The sequence below is a fragment of the Saccopteryx bilineata genome, chromosome 2 (genome assembly GCF_036850765.1).
Source record: "Saccopteryx bilineata isolate mSacBil1 chromosome 2, mSacBil1_pri_phased_curated, whole genome shotgun sequence".
NCBI classification, from domain to species: Eukaryota; Metazoa; Chordata; class Mammalia; order Chiroptera; family Emballonuridae; genus Saccopteryx; species Saccopteryx bilineata.
The window spans coordinates 219,274,713-219,290,220 of NC_089491.1; the positions used below are offsets into that span (position 1 = coordinate 219,274,713).

Sequence of the window (15,508 nt, forward strand, 5' to 3'; positions counted from 1 at the left end):
GTGGATCTTGGTTGGATCCCGGTTGGGCGCATGCGGGTCTGTCTGTCTCTCCCCGTTTCCAGCTTCAGAAAAATACAAATAATAATAATAATAATAATAATAAAACTACTTCATACTACATTGTCTTGCACAAGATCTATTTCAAAGTAAAAAAAAATTATGAAATTGGCACATGACAATGGCACTTACTAGTGTTATCATGCGCCCCATCACCTAGAAACAGCTAGTAAGAATGATAGAAAGGCTTGTTAGTGGTTCAAGTAAGGTACCAGTTCTGGGCCAGCACCCCACAGAAGGCAGTCACTATTCTCTTAGAACACAGGATTTGTGCTGGAACAACAGCCAGTCAATGGCACTGAGTCTCTAGTACCTTAAATACATGCTCCGGGAGCACAGAGGCAAGTTTTGCCCTTCTTACCATTACTCTTGGTGAACCACTTGCATGATTAGAGGTCTTGTCACTGCATTCTTAGGCTCTGCTGGGTGAGAAGTCCTGATTCCCTGGTTAGGTTGGAAGAATGCTTCTGCCAGAGTTACAACTAGACTGGGAGCCATAACTATTATTTGACCAGTCTTGGTTTTCATGCTAGTGGACAGGTAGGCAAAGAATGGACTTATTGTACTGGTGGTAATCAACCCCAAATTCCACGAGGAGCTAGGTTTGCTGCTGCTCAGTAGAGCCAGGTAGGAAGATGTCTGGAACTGACAGATTCACTGGGGCACTTGGTGTATGTGCTGAGTGATAACTATAAAAAGGTAGTTGCAGCAGCCACAGCCCATCAAAAGCAAAGCAACTAAGGGCTTGATTCCTTAGGGCAAACAACACAGACTAATGAAATTCTGTCGAGAGAGACTGATCTAGAATGGAGAGGAGAAAGGATATGATGAGTACCAGTTTTAGTGCTGAGATGAGTTGTAGCAGCAGGTACCATGGCCTGGCTTGCTAACTCTTTTCATAACTTTTTGGTAGATGTGACTAAACATCTTGAACAATCATATTTGCATGCCCTCTCAGAAAATAAACAAGAGCATCTGTTTTCAGGAGACATTGCAAGGGGTGGACTGTATAGTCTCAGTTTGAGGATCACTTAGGGTTGGTGCAATTGCCTTGCTGTCTGGATGGCTCGGCCCTGAAAATCTTGGCCTTGCTTCTACAGTCATAGAGCTGGGTTGCTACTATTGCCACTGCAGCCACGACATATGATTAAGTATACTAGGATGGCTGTTGCTATTCCCTCATGCCATGTGTGAACAAGACTCAATGATCATTTCCCAAGATCATGATAGAGGCCTCTTGCCTGCCTTCTTGGGACTTTCTTGTTGCCTCTGAGGGGTGAAATGCAGAAAGATATGTCACCACTCATACACATGCAACCTGAAAGTCTGAAAAAGCAAACACCCTCTGAGGCAAACTGACCAATGAGCAATAGGAGCTAACAGATCAACTCTACCCTCTTCCATTCCCTGCTCACACAGGTCAGAGTTCCAGGAGCATCACATGGCCTCCCTGAAAACAGAGGTATCAGCCTGTGACACACAGTGACCTCCCTGATATTTGTTTTCCTGCCTCCCAGCCTGAGCCCCCTCTTCCCTCACTCCTCCAGGATCACACTCCCAGGAAAGTGTTAGTGCATAAAAACTGCCTCAGGCTCTATTTTGTAGGGAAACTTGGCTAAGAATAGAAAACAACAATAATAAAATTTTTAACTACACAGCCTGGTTAAAAGGAAAAAAGAGAACTCTTATAATGTCCGAAAAAAAGAGATAAAATAAAGTCACAGTTGTCATGGGAGCTGACACTGGAGCAGTCCTCAGGGAACAAGGAACAAGGTCAGACCCTGCAGTGGTGACAGCTTGAGCTTTCACATGCAGGTCCAATAAGAGATACGGTCTGGGCCTAGGTGAGCTGGGACAGCAGCCTCCTACACAACATGGGCCCTGAAGGAGTCTCATGAAAAAAAAGACTAGAAAAATTCTACCCATTGTGCTAAGAAATTAGCAGATCTCTCTCTCTCTCTCTCTCTCTAAAGACTCCCCCCCCTAAAAACTCTGAGCACATGACATGCGACAGTATAAGGTCTGAATTTCCACTCATTCGTGGAGCATGGATTTCCAGTTAAGAAACCAAAATAAAAACTTGTCTAAGTGATTGATTCTTGGTACCTGGGAAGAAGGAAACATATATTTTCCTGTAAAGGCACTTCTACAACCCAGATGAGCCCACAATGGAATATTCAAACTGTACAAGGGGAAGAAACAGCATGAGAGAGTCGACAGATGTAAGAAACAATAGGACTTGTATCCCCCAGAACCAAAGACAAATTAGAGAACGGAAACAACAATAAAATAAAAAACAACATGAATAAAGAAAAAACAAAATGTTTAAAGAAGCAAATCATTTAGAAACTCTAGAAATGAAAAATATAATTATAGAAATGAAAAATTCGAGGGAGAGGCTAAAAACAGTCGATGCAGGGTAGAAACAAGATTCAACAAACTAGAATACAGAGATGAGACTATCATCCACAAAACAGCATAGAAAGATTAAAAATTATTTAAAATATGGGCCATAAAGAGATGTGAAAAATAGAATAAGAGGATCCAAGTTAGGCAGTCAGGCAAGAACAAGAAGGAAGCAATATTCAAAAAGAGAATAACTAAGAAGTTTTTAAGATGGAAACTGTAGTAGTTTTCTGGGGCTGCCACAACCAAATACCAAAGACGAGGTGACTAAATCAACAGACATTTATTTTCTCCTAGTGCTGGAAGCTGGAAGGCAGAGATCAAAGTGTCACAGGCTGATTCCTCTTGAGGTCTCTCTCTTTGCTGTATAGATGGTATCCCTTCCCTGTGTCCTTACATGGTCATCTTCTGTGTGTATCTATGTCCTGACCTCCTCTTATTATAAGGACACCACCAGTTCTGTTGGATTAGGGGCCACTCTAGTGACCTCATTTTACCTGAATTACCCCCTTAAGGATACTGTCTCCATATACAGGCCACATTCTAAGATGCTGGGGTTAAAAATACAACACATAAATTTGGGGGCATACCATTCAGCTCACAAGAGAGATGCCTGAAGATTGAAAACCAGGGAATCAGCACTCTGAGACCTGAGCAAAATTAAAACAGAACTCCCCAAAAGAAGAGAACTAGAGAGCCTGACCAGGCACTGACACAGTGGATAGAGCATCAGATTGGGACACGGAGGACCCAGGTTTGAAACCCCAAGGTTGCCAGCTTGAGTGCAGGCTCATTCAGCTTGAGCAGAGGCTTACCAGCTTGAGCACAGGGGTCACTGGCTTGAGCGTGGAATCATACACATGAGCCCATGGTCGCTGGATTGAGCCCGAAGGTCACTGACTTGAAGCTCAAGGTCACTGGCTTGAGCCCAAGGTCGCTGGCTTGAGCAAGGGGTCACTAACTCTGCTGTAGCCCCCTGGTCAAGGCACATATGAGAAAGCAATCACTGAACAACTAAGGAGCTGCAATGAAGAATTGATGCTTCTCATCTCTCTCCCTTAGAGAAGGAAAGGGGTCACAGGAATGTTTCCACTTGGATCGCATGTCCCACCCTTCTAGGGTCCATATGCTGGGTCTCCAGCCCCTGGAATTACCTGCCAGACCCTTCTAGCATATGGACCCTAGAAGGGTGGGACATGCAATCCAAGTGGAAACATTCCCGTGACCCCTGGACTTCTGCTTCTACAGGGAGAATCAGAGTAGAGCCCTAGAGATTTGAAGGTATCCTTCAGGTCTCAGGGCTGCATTCCAGGTTACCTGTGCCCAGGTATGTGGATTGATAGGTGATGCTGCTTCACATTAATAACCATCTCTCACAAAGTAGGTGTTTTAAAAGACACACGCGTGGGCAAAAATGCACACACACATAGGTGTGCACATGCATCCAAGCATGCACACACACACACATCACCCCACAGCCTGAAGACAACATTACTAACACGAGCCCAAGGGGTGGCAGGATGAGATTGCTGACCCCAGCCAGTTCCCACAAGCTGCTCAAAGGCCACATCAGCGGACAAATTAGGCTAAATTGTTGTGATGTTCTAATCAGGCCTGAAAGCAGAGTGCTGGCACAGATTTTAACAAAAAGAAAAAGATCTTATGGAATCTATCCTTTCAGGTAAAAGTAGAGTTTTAACAATCAGTGAGAAAATAAAAAACAAATTATGTGTTCTGAAAACTGATATTTGAGCTGTTTTTAATTTTATGTGACTTGTTGCCAAAAACTGTTAAATTTGTCACCTATACCAATTCTCATGTTTGTTCATTTTTGAAAGGTAGAAACATTTTTTCTAATCTGTTAAAAAAACTCTTCCAAATAAAAGCTTTTAGTGAATTTTGAATCCATTTGTTAAAAAACATACAAATGCAACTCATTGTAATAAGTTTGCAAGAACAGCAATGATGTATTTCAAGGGAGATGGGAATTTACCAACCAAATTTCATCAAAAGCTTTTGCATAATTAGATGGATGGACTGAAACAAATAATATTGTGATTTTGGACGTGCAGCTGACAATGCACTTTTTTTTAAATTTACATATAACTCAGAGGTTCTTTTGTGTTTTTACAGCCACATATTGAACAAGACACACACGGAAACTCAAAAACATTGGTACTCAAAAACACATGCATTCCCATGTTCATCACAGCGTTATTCATGGTGGCCAAGACTTGGAAACAACCAAAGTGTCCCTCAATAGAGGATTGGATCAAGAAGATGTGGTACATATATATAATTGAATACTACTCAGCCATAAGCAATAATGACACATTGCCATTTACAACAACATGGATGGACCTTGAGAATATTATACTAAGTGAAATAAGTAAAGCAGAAAAACCTAGGAACTATATGATTTCACACATAAGTAGAATATAAAACTGAGACTCATGGACACAGATAAAAGTGAAGTGGTTACCAGGGGGAAGAGTGAGGAGGGAAGGAGAGTCAAGAAGGACAAATATATAGTGATGGAAAATGATGTGACTTTGGGTGATGGGCACACATCATAATCAACAGTTCAAATGTTATAGAGATGTTCATCTGAAACCTAGCTGCTCTTATTGATCAATGTCTAAATAAAAAGAAAGAGAAATAAGCCTGTCTTAGACCCTGGAAATCACAGTTTCCCTGTGGGCCAAACCAGGTGTTGAAGGAATGAAGCATATTAACTCACACCAGCCTCCCTAAATAGTATTGTAATTATTAACTTTACATTAGTAATAATGTTAAATTGAGTGAATAATGTCTTTTCTCATTTTTGTGTATATTTTATAGCATATTTAATATTTTAGGACAATTATGCCCATATTTTAATAGATTACATATATTTGGGGGGGAATTTGCTCAGATACTTTTTAACTGATGGGTGGGTGACCAAAAATGTTTAAAAACCACTCATCAAATTAAAGAGTTTAAGAAATATTTTTAAAGGGAAAAAATGCACAAAACCCCAAGGGGAAATCAGGAACAGCAGAAAGCAAAGTGCAGCCAGACAAGAGTTTTACACGGACCGACATACATTGTGTGTTGATTCTCATGTGAGCAAAGGATTGGATCCCTCCTGCAAGGCAGCCAGTCACGGCCGCTCTGGCACTGGTAGATACTGAGCTAATAGACCTAAGTCATTAGTACCCAGCATACTGTAATTGCTCCATCAATGCTGCTGATCTGATGAGATTGAACTGTACCATTGGCCAGTACTAGATGGTGTCTGACCTTCACACCAGCGTTTTGGAGGGGGAGGGAGCAGCTGTAAAGGAACATGGCAGATCTGAGTCTCCAACGCCCACATTTCCTGCCCAGGTGTTCTTCCAGAACTGGCTGCTTGCTCTGAAGAGACAGGACCTGTGTCCACTCCCCTCGAACCAAGGTGGGCCCCTTTGGATAACTCAGTTCAGACCAGGCCGAAAGGGCACTGCAGCTTTTGCCTGAGTCAGTGCGAATTAGCAACCATTCTCATCCCTGCCCCTCCTGGAGGCCCTTCTGAGCACCAGTGACTGAGGCCTGGGTGCTAACTGTGGTCAGTGGCAGCAGGAGCTGTGGTTTGAAGTCCCAGCTGCTCATTTCTGAGTGTGAGACTCAACAAGCCATTTGGCTCTGTCTCTCTTGGGCCAGTCACCTGGAGTGCTGAGGCCCAAGTAAAAAATTCTCTAGCCTGAGGCCACCAAACCGGAGAGGTCACATGGAGAGACCCATTGACACAGTAAGAGCTCCCTTGGACCCCACAGTGGAGTCCTCCCAGCCAGGCACAGTTGTGAAGGAGCCTTCGGTGGTCCCCAGCCACCATCCAAGTGCAAGAGAACCCAGGACCAAACAGACAAAAGGAAAATGATTACTCCTTTTTAAGTCACAGAGTGTGAGGGCAGTTGGTGCTGGCACCAAATAACTGGACCAAATGGCTTGTCGAATCTCACGCTCAGAAATGAGCAGCTGGGACTTCAAACCATAGCTCCTGCTGCCACTGACCACAGTTAGCACCCAGGCCTCAGTCACTGGTGCTCAGAAGGAGCCTCCAGAAGGGGCAGGGATGAGAATGGTTGCTAATTCGCACTGACTCAGCAAGCACCCAGAGGTGCATTCTACAGCCACACATGGAGGGGAGGCCAGGACCCACGGCTGTCCCAGAAGAGGCTGCTGATGTCCCCCCCAGGCCTGACACCACCTACCTGGGAACACCTCTCACACCATCGGTTACCAAAGGGGCAGCTCATACTGCATTTTATAGAGGAAACTGCGTACTGGTACACACTACCAACTGTGCCTGCTCTTTAAAGTTCAGTAAAGGTAAAATTTTCATCATTCTGTAGCTAGGACATGTCCTCAAAGCACCAGGATTAACAGCTCAGTATTATAGCGGCTCATGTTCATTTTGTGATGTGCTGTGACAACCTCTCCAGGAGGTGGGACCATCCCCCAGGATCAGTCCTGAGAGCCCCTTAAACAAGTTGTCTCAGCAGAAACTCCCCCTACCACGTCCCTCCATCCTGGATGTCCTGCCAGACTCTGTGTTACTCATGATAACAGATGACACTCTGGATGAAACTTGGCATTAAAATATTTAAGGGGGAAATCTGATGAGGATGAAGAGCCTGATCCTTCCCAGGGTTTATATCTTGGCATGAGGAGGGCTTCTGATTAAAAACCTTCTGTCCTGGAAACGAAGCTCATAGTGCTTCCTGCTGCTTGTCACTTGAAACGAGAGTATTTGGATTAAGCTTATTTTTCTCTTTAAGCTGCCCAGCACATACTTTGCCCTGAGAGTGATTTTACAAAGCAACAATATTTATTTCCTGAGTGATGAAAAATTGTACCCCTCCGCGTGGCCTGCTTATGTAAGAAGATAAGTCATGAAAGGCACCTAAACTAAGTCTGATCCGTAGCCCACACCATGACAGTCCTCACCCTCCAAGTGCCACTGCATTATTTCTGTTACGCATGTAACAGTATCACTGGGTTAGGTCATACTGTCAAGTCAAACCTGGCCAAGGGGGAGGGGCCAGGCCTTAGTAATCTCCCTATTCCCTCTCCCAAAACAGGGTTCACAGAGAGCCTGTGTTATCCTGGCTGCCTGACTCAGGTATTCACTCTCTCTGAGCCTCAGTTTCCTTTTCTACATGGGAGATGTAGACATCCACATCCTGACTTGGTCATGAGGTCACCATGAAATCTGATAGCATCACAGGTTATTTGAAATCAAGTTAAGCAAGGCCCAATTAGCCATCCCAAGGAGCCAGTAGGGTCAGTCAGGTTGGTGGTGTGGGTGGTGGGTGAAGAGGAGGTGGTACAAACAAGGTAGGATCCACAAGGGCTGGCTCTCAGCAAGGCCCCCTCACCTCTCATTCATCTTCCAGGGTGAGCACAAACTGCCTCAAGCAGCCTCTCTGACCCCCCGCCCCCCAGAATCCCCTAGAAGCGGTTTTTTTATTTTCGCTGGCAGGGCCAGCCCCTCTCTGATCTAATGTCTGTCAGTGGTGGTGACTATTAGGAGTGCTCAGGAGTCTAGAGTCCCGCGACAGCCCTCCTTATCTCTACCACAACCCATGTGGGTCCCCTTCACTCTCTTATCACCATTGGCAGAGTTCTGATCTCCTTCCAGAGCTGTTGTAGGGGAGGGCTCTATTCCAATCTCAATGTGTGCCCAGCATCCAGAACATGCCAGAACATAATGGAACATGGTGGAACACAGAATGAGTCTCTTGGTTGGGTTTCTGCTGATTCAAGGAGGTAGGAGCTTAAATGAAGGGAGGCTGAAACAAGGCAGTCAGCTCCCCCCAGGCCCAGTGTCCATTTATAAAACAGATTCGATGAAGGAGAAGTTGTTTAGGGAGCCCCAGCACTCACCTTCCGAGTCTAATGTTTAAGTGAGTAAGATGAAACTAAGAGGAGATGCACCTACTGATGGCAGAGCTGTAGGGAGCAGGACCAAGAGAAGCTAGTCAGAGTGGATGACGTTTCTATGGAAATGGGCCACCCTGGATGAAGCCAGGCCACTGAGCAGGCATGGAAGCAGAAGGAAGTTTCTGGAATTATGGTGTCTGTGTGCCCAAGAGGAAATAGTTTCCTGTGCCTCGGTAATTCATTGAAAGCCATGCCTGACCTTTATACTCTGAGCAATCCCCATCCTTATCCCTGGAACCTGTGAATGTGACCTTATACAGAGGGAAAAAGCTTTGTGGGTGGGATTAAATCATAGGTTTTAAGCAGTTGAGAGATTATCTTGGATTATCAGGATGTGATCCAAATGCCACCCCAAGTGTCTTTATAAGAGAGAGGCCAGGGAGATTTGAGGCAGATGGGAGAAAAGGGACTATGAGACCATGAGGCACAGATGAGAGTGGCAGTCAACAGAAGCTGAAAGAGCCAAGAGGCTTGAAGGAGGGGGCCCTGCCAACACTTTATTTCCACCTAGAGATACTGATTTTGAACTTCTGGCCACCAGAACTATGAGAGAATAATTCTTTCTTGTTGCAAAAGCCACTAAGTATGTGAGACTTTGTTAGGATGGCCCCAGACAGCTAGTGTACTGCACAGGAGGGAAGGAGAGTTGGGGGGGGGGGGTGAGATGGGGAATCCCAGCACTCGGCCCATCAGCTGATGGTCTATCACCAGCCACTCAGAGGAGGAGGCAAGGCTGGGCCATGAGATCACAAACTCGCTGTGTGTCAGGACCTTATCCAATAGGCCCTGCTTGCTACAAAATGCTGAATGTTGTGTTTCCTTTAAATCACTGGTTCTGCTTAATGAAGGCCAGTGTCATCCAGCTGTCACTCCACTCTTATGGATTCCAGGGTGTGACCCATGCGCTTTGTTTGTGTCCTACCCAGTGTTAGGCTGATAAGCACAAATCCAGAAGTGTCTAAAGTACAGCAAGACCCCCATGGTTGTGCCTCAGAATCTGCCCCCTCCCCTGGGGCCTTCAGCCATTTCCTGGGGCCTTCTCTTCCCACCGGGAGCCCTTGCCAGGCCTTCAGAGAAGACTGGCCCAGCTCCAGCTCCAGCCCACCCAACTGTCTTTCTCCACCACGGTCCCTTCACGTGCTGCATGTCTGCTGGGACATTGCTCAAAAATACAAAATGCAGAGGTCCCAAGGAGTCCAGCCCAGGGTCAGGCCCCGTTAGGAGATGGGAGGTCACCAGATGTCCAGGAGGAGGTGACCTGCCTAAGACCATGTAGCTGAGACCATGCTGAGCAAGTAGGGATGCATGGTCTGGTCATCTCTGTCAGAAGCCCTCTGCACAGGAGTATACTGTCTAAGAATAGAAGCTCATTCTATGTGCCAAAATGTTAACAATATTTTAATTGACTAATTCAAAATTTTAGTTTAAATATAATTTAAACTTCTAATTTTTCTGAAATGTGTTTTATGATGTTCTGTGTCCTTATATATGGTTTGACACACAGACAAAACTGCACCGCAGGGCTGGGACACAGGATGCTGGAGATGGAGGGGGGCAGCCAGAGCTCCTGCGTGAGAAAAGTGACAAGGCAGCCCACGTAGGCAGAGGGTCAAGTCCTCTCCCTCGGGTAGCTTGGGGGTGAGGTGGGCAGTGGTATGGGAAGATGTTTGTTCTGCAGGTGAGCCAATGAGGCAGAAGGCAGAGAATTAGGTGGTGCAGAGCTGAAGGACCCGCCAGCCTCTCTCCCCTGGTCTGGGGATGGGCAAAGCCTGACACGCCACACCCAGGTGCAGGGGCCAGGGAGCAAGGCAGGTGATGGGATCCCCATGCATTTCACAGATGCTAACAGCAGATGGTGGCGTCCGGGGAGGGGGGGCACTTGTGGGAAGAACTTGGGGACTTGCATGGTAGATGGGACAGGGCAGGTAACAGCATCCCCCATATAGATATCTACACCAGGTGCAGCAATGAGACTGCAGCCAGCAAAACCACATCTGGGGCCCTCACTGCCAGACTAGTTTAATAAGTATCCAGGAAACGAACCAGGACAGTAGGTGCTTCTTCCTACAGATTTGCAGGGTCCACACAGGATATGTGGGAGTGAGGGCTCCTCCTGGCCCACGTCTGCACCGCAATGTTTTATTCACTATGTTTTACATCTTTCATGGAGTTCCCGCCCCAGAGGCCTCTGAGGAACAGCACAGCTTGTCCTTGTCAGCCACTTGGACCTTTCAGAGCAGGATGCTGTAGCTTCTACTCAAATCAGGATGATCAGTCCTGTCAAGCAGAAGCTGGTTGTCAAGACTGAGTTTTAAGGTATTGCTTTAAATAAACAGTTGTGCAATATGGGAGGAGAACTCAGAGGTGTGTGCCATCTGAGAGAATCCCAGGAGCACCAGCTCCAAGCCCCTCTGCTGCAAGCTCCAGCAATATCCTGGGAGAGCAGGGCATGCTTTTCTTTCTAGGTCTGCAGCAGAGACCAGTCCAGAGCAGGGGGTCTCCCCAAATTGGGGTTCAGTGGCCCCAATGCTGTACATCTATCTCCAAGCATGTCTGCCAGAGACTCTGGTCCCCATGGGCCTCGTGGGCATCTATAGCTAAAAGGACAGCTGTAGACCTGCTCCCTGAACCTGGAGGAGGGGCAGGTAGACATGGGGTTTCAATGCTCACCCAGTACAGTCTCAGAGTTGGATCCCCAGTAGCTGAGTGTACACAGTGGCTCTGCTCCAACAGCTCAGCCAGAGGAACCAGAGCAGGAAGCAGCACAGAGTCCACATATCAGATCAAATGCACACAGCCACATATGCCTACGTGCACATGCAGGTGCACACATGCAGGCACATGGATGAAAGGGAGCCCTCCTGGTAGAAGGAAATGACTCAGAAGGAAGGTAGGGATCAAGGAAGAGATGAAGAGCAGGAAAAACGGTAATAAAGAAAGGCAAATATTGTGTAATAATAACAATAATGACTCCCAGGTTTAAAATGTAAGTAGATGTAAAACATTTAAGAACAATAATTCAGCCTGGCCTGTGGTGGCGCAGTGGATAAAGCGTCGACCTGGAAATGCTGAGGTTGCCGGTTTGAAACCCTGGGCTTGCCTGGTCAGGGCACATATGGGAGTTGATGCTTCCAGCTCCTCCCCCCTGTCTCTCTCTCCTCTCTCTCTCTGTCTCTCTCTCTCCTCTCTAAAATGAATAAAAAAAAAAGAACAATAATTCAGAGGGTGGGTCAGAAATGGAATTAAGGAGTTCTGAGTCCCCTAGGAGGTGATGGGAGTAATTTATAATGGACTTTAACAGTCAAATATACACGTAATTTGAGGGTAATTACTGAAAGCATAGTGAAGTCATTTATAGCTGATGGACTAATAGGGAATAAATATGGAATAAAACAATTAATTTGAGAGAATCCAAGAGAGAAGGAATAAGGAACAGGTGAGAGAAACAAAAATTAAACAGGAATGCACCAATGCAAACACAAACATAGTAAGTCACATGTAAAAGGACCAAATACTTCCGTTAGGAGATAACACTTGTCAGACTGAACCCTTAATATAAAGAGTAAGGATGAATGTACAAGGGAGACCAGGCACACCCAACCTCGAAGAGCACTGGTATGATTGCCAGTGTGCAAGGATGCTGAAAGGCGGGAGTTCTGGGGGAGCGAGGGGTTTCTTCACAGCAAGGTGGCTTATCTCCTGGGAAGATGGTTCTAAGACAGACTCCCTCTGAACGCAGTCCCAAAATCTAGCAAGTGATCTTGCAGAGTCAAAGGCAGAAACACACCCACAGTCACACAGAACGTTTAAAGCATCTTGTGGTAACTGATAGACCGTGCAGGCAAAACCTGGGCATGGGTGGTGAGGGCGTTACCCCATCGACTTGTAAATAACAACCCACAGGTGTGAAGGCAGCCAGATGGTGCCGAGGACTGCCCAACTGGTCGCAGTCTTGCCATAGAGGCACCCTTGGGCTTCCTGAGAAAAGCTGTCTGCATTCCTGGGGCCACCCCATCCCTCACAGGGTTAGTTTTCAAATTATTTTCAGATTTGTGTGACTATATTTTCATTTTAGATTTTTGCACTCACAAGTAAAATGGGTTGATGATTTTCTTTGGCTATTGAAGGTATCTAATATATAGTAAAGTAGCCTCTTCTGGTCTTTATTTATGGATAGCCACGAATATACCAGGTAGGTTTAAACAAATGGAAAGGTATATGGTTTCCTTTTTTTCTACTTCAAGCATTAAATTAACAATCCTGTGGGTGTCTGTGCACACATGTGCATGTGTGTGTGTGTGTGTGTGTGTTTACTGAGAGTGGTAGGCACAGCTTCTGGATGAACAGGTGTGCCTGTGGGGGACTCAACACAAACATCTGCAGGTTGGAGGGCTCTAGCAGGGGTCCCCAAACTTTTTACACAGGGGGCCAGTTCACTGACCACCAATGAGAGTGCGGCGGGAGCTGGATAAATGGCCTTAGGGGGCCAAATTGCGGCCCGTGGCCCAGGCCATAGTTTGGGGACGCCTGCAGGTGTGCTGGTGGAACAGAGCTAACTCCTTCTGGGAGCTGACTCAGGACAATAACTCAGGCTTCTGGCCCAAGGCCAATGATGCCTGACCAGAGACTTGACTGGAAGGAACAGGAACAGGCCAACAGTGGTCCCTGGCTCGCTGTCTAACCACCAAGGTGAGAACTGGGCAGCTAGACACCAGGAAGGAAGAGAGAAGGCAACTTTGTCTGAATGATCATCTGTGTAAATGTAGCTTATTTCTCGGTCTTCATGGCTCCTCCTTGGGGCTCATTGGCTTCAAAGCTTCAGATGCTCTGGGACCAGTGGTGCCCTTGGGCAGATCACACACATTCCCCAGCCTCTCATCAGCTCAGGCAGCACATTAGATGCCCAGAGTGGGAGGCCAGCGGCCATGCCCTCTCAACATGCCCAAAAGGCCTTGCCCACGTGGTTAGTAAAAGTCCATCTGCCCATGCCGTGTCTCTCACACCAGAATCTAATCTATTAAAATGCCCTTTGCCACTCCTCTTTCTGTCTCTCCCTCTCTCACTCAAAAAAAAAAAAAAAGAAAGAAAGCCCTTTGCCTCTGTCTTTAAGCTTTTCTTCACTCCATCCTTCCCAGTGTCTTTACCTTCAGCCCAGTTCAAGCCCCATCACAGCTTCCAGATTATTTCAAGAGCCTCCTGAACGGTTGTCCTGCTCCCCAGGGCCCCCATGCTCACCCTACTGTTTGCCCTGAACACAGCTGCCAGACGGATGCTTGTGAAAACTGAAGTCAGAATATACCCTCTCTGCTCAAAGCTCCCACTGTTTTCACATTTTTCTCAGAGTCAGAGCCCACATCCTCCCTGTGGCCATGGGCATGGGCCCCCACTGTAGCCACACTGATGCCAACATGCCTGGGCCATTGGTACAGGAAGCCCATGCCCACTTGTTCAGTGTCAAGTGAAACCTTTTCCAGTACCCCTCACCCCATCTTGCTGCCTTGTCCCACAGAGCCCCCAGCCAGCCCACGGTTCACTCTTGCTGGTGGCCATCTTCTCCCCAAGTACACAGCTCCTGGACCAGGGTCCTGGCTGTTCCTACACCATTTCCCTAACACCTACACACAGCGGGCACTCAAGCAGGTTGTGGTGAAGGACTAAACAGAATCTGCCTGCTTGAGACCCTCTAGAGCAGTGGTCCCCAACCCCCAACCCCCGGTGCCGGTCCGCAGAGAAAGAATAAATAACTTACATTATTTACGTTTTATTTATATTTAAGTCTGAACAATGTTTTATTTTTTAAAAATGACCAGATTCCCTCTGTTACATCCGTCTAAGACTCACTCTTGATGCTTGTCTCGGTCACGTGATACATTTATCCGTCCCATCCTAAAGGCTGGTCTGTGAAAATATAGTCTGACATTAAACCGGTCCGTGGCCCAAAAAAGGTTGGGGACCATGCTCTAGAGCCTGCCCCCCCCTTTACCCTGACCCTAATCCTAACCCAGCTGTAGTGCAGGGAGCAGTTCTTCACCTCTCACATATCTGTCCTCAGCCTGCTGGATTGGACCAGGGACCAGAGAAGGTACACTCACCCTTTTGGTGGCATCTGAGAGCAGTGTGGTCCCAACGCTGTGGCAGCTGTGGGCAGCCTGGGCTGGTTTCTTTCTGTTCTCAGCAGGGGAGGGGAGGGGGGGATCCATTCAAGGTTAGGGTCTACAGCAACATAGCTCTGTGCTGGAAGTGACCTCCCTTGGTCTCCTTACAGAACCCTGGGTGAAGACTCAGGCTACTTACTCACTGTGGAATGAGGAAGCATTCATGAGGTAGGGCCCAGGCCAGAGGGGGCAGCCGTTCCCACCCCAGCAAGTAGCCCAGAGTTGAGGAGACAGCAGATTTCTGACTATGGACTAAGCTTCATCCCTCAGCTGCTGTCATGGGTCCTTCTCTACCAGAAACTGCCTCTGGCCCCTGACTGAGTATTCCTTTCAGAGATGTTGGGGACAGACCCAAGGTCACCTTTACAATCTGACAAGACAGGGACCCTCCTGCAGCCCCATTCGGCCATCCGGCTGAGCTGGAGTATGAATATTTGATGAGGCCATGCAGATGAGTCAGGATGCATTTGCAGCCAGGAGGGTGACAGGCAGAAAGAGAGAGCTAACACCTCGTCTCTGCAAAATCCCTGCTGGCCTCACTGAAAGGGTAGGTAGGGGCACCTGGGGGCCTCCAATAGCAGCAGGAGAGTGGGCTTTGTCCCCACATCCCAGAATGTGACATCTCTGAAGGGGCTGCAACCTCCAGAGGCCAGGGAGGGCCCACAAGAACAGAGTAGGCATCGAGCTCAGCCCAGTGTTCTGCACAACCCCATCCTCTCAGTGTGGCCTTGATCGCCACTGTTCGGGAGGCACCAGCAGTGCCGCCAGAATTGCCGGTTCTGCCCCAAAATGAATGGAGCGCTGGCTGGGTTTTCTGCTCACCTGCCACCCACCCCATCCCCTGTGCTATGGAGCAGGACAGCGAATACATGGCCTTCTGGTTCAGCCCTGCACCTGGACAGGTGGCCAGCCTCGTGAGTGTCACT

The 15,508-nt window shown here is 47.3% G+C and overlaps 1 protein-coding gene across 1 annotated transcript in view; it reads right to left on the reverse strand.

Annotated features, from left to right (window-relative positions):
* Positions 1–14,554, reverse strand: part of PCBP3 (poly(rC) binding protein 3) — a 313,033-nt gene extending 298,479 nt beyond the window's left edge. Inside the window, exon 1 of the mRNA XM_066259178.1 lies at positions 14,520–14,554. The gene's annotated coding sequence lies outside the window, so the exon portion shown is untranslated. The remainder of the gene's footprint in view (positions 1–14,519) is intronic.
* Positions 14,555–15,508: the final 954 nt, after the last annotated feature.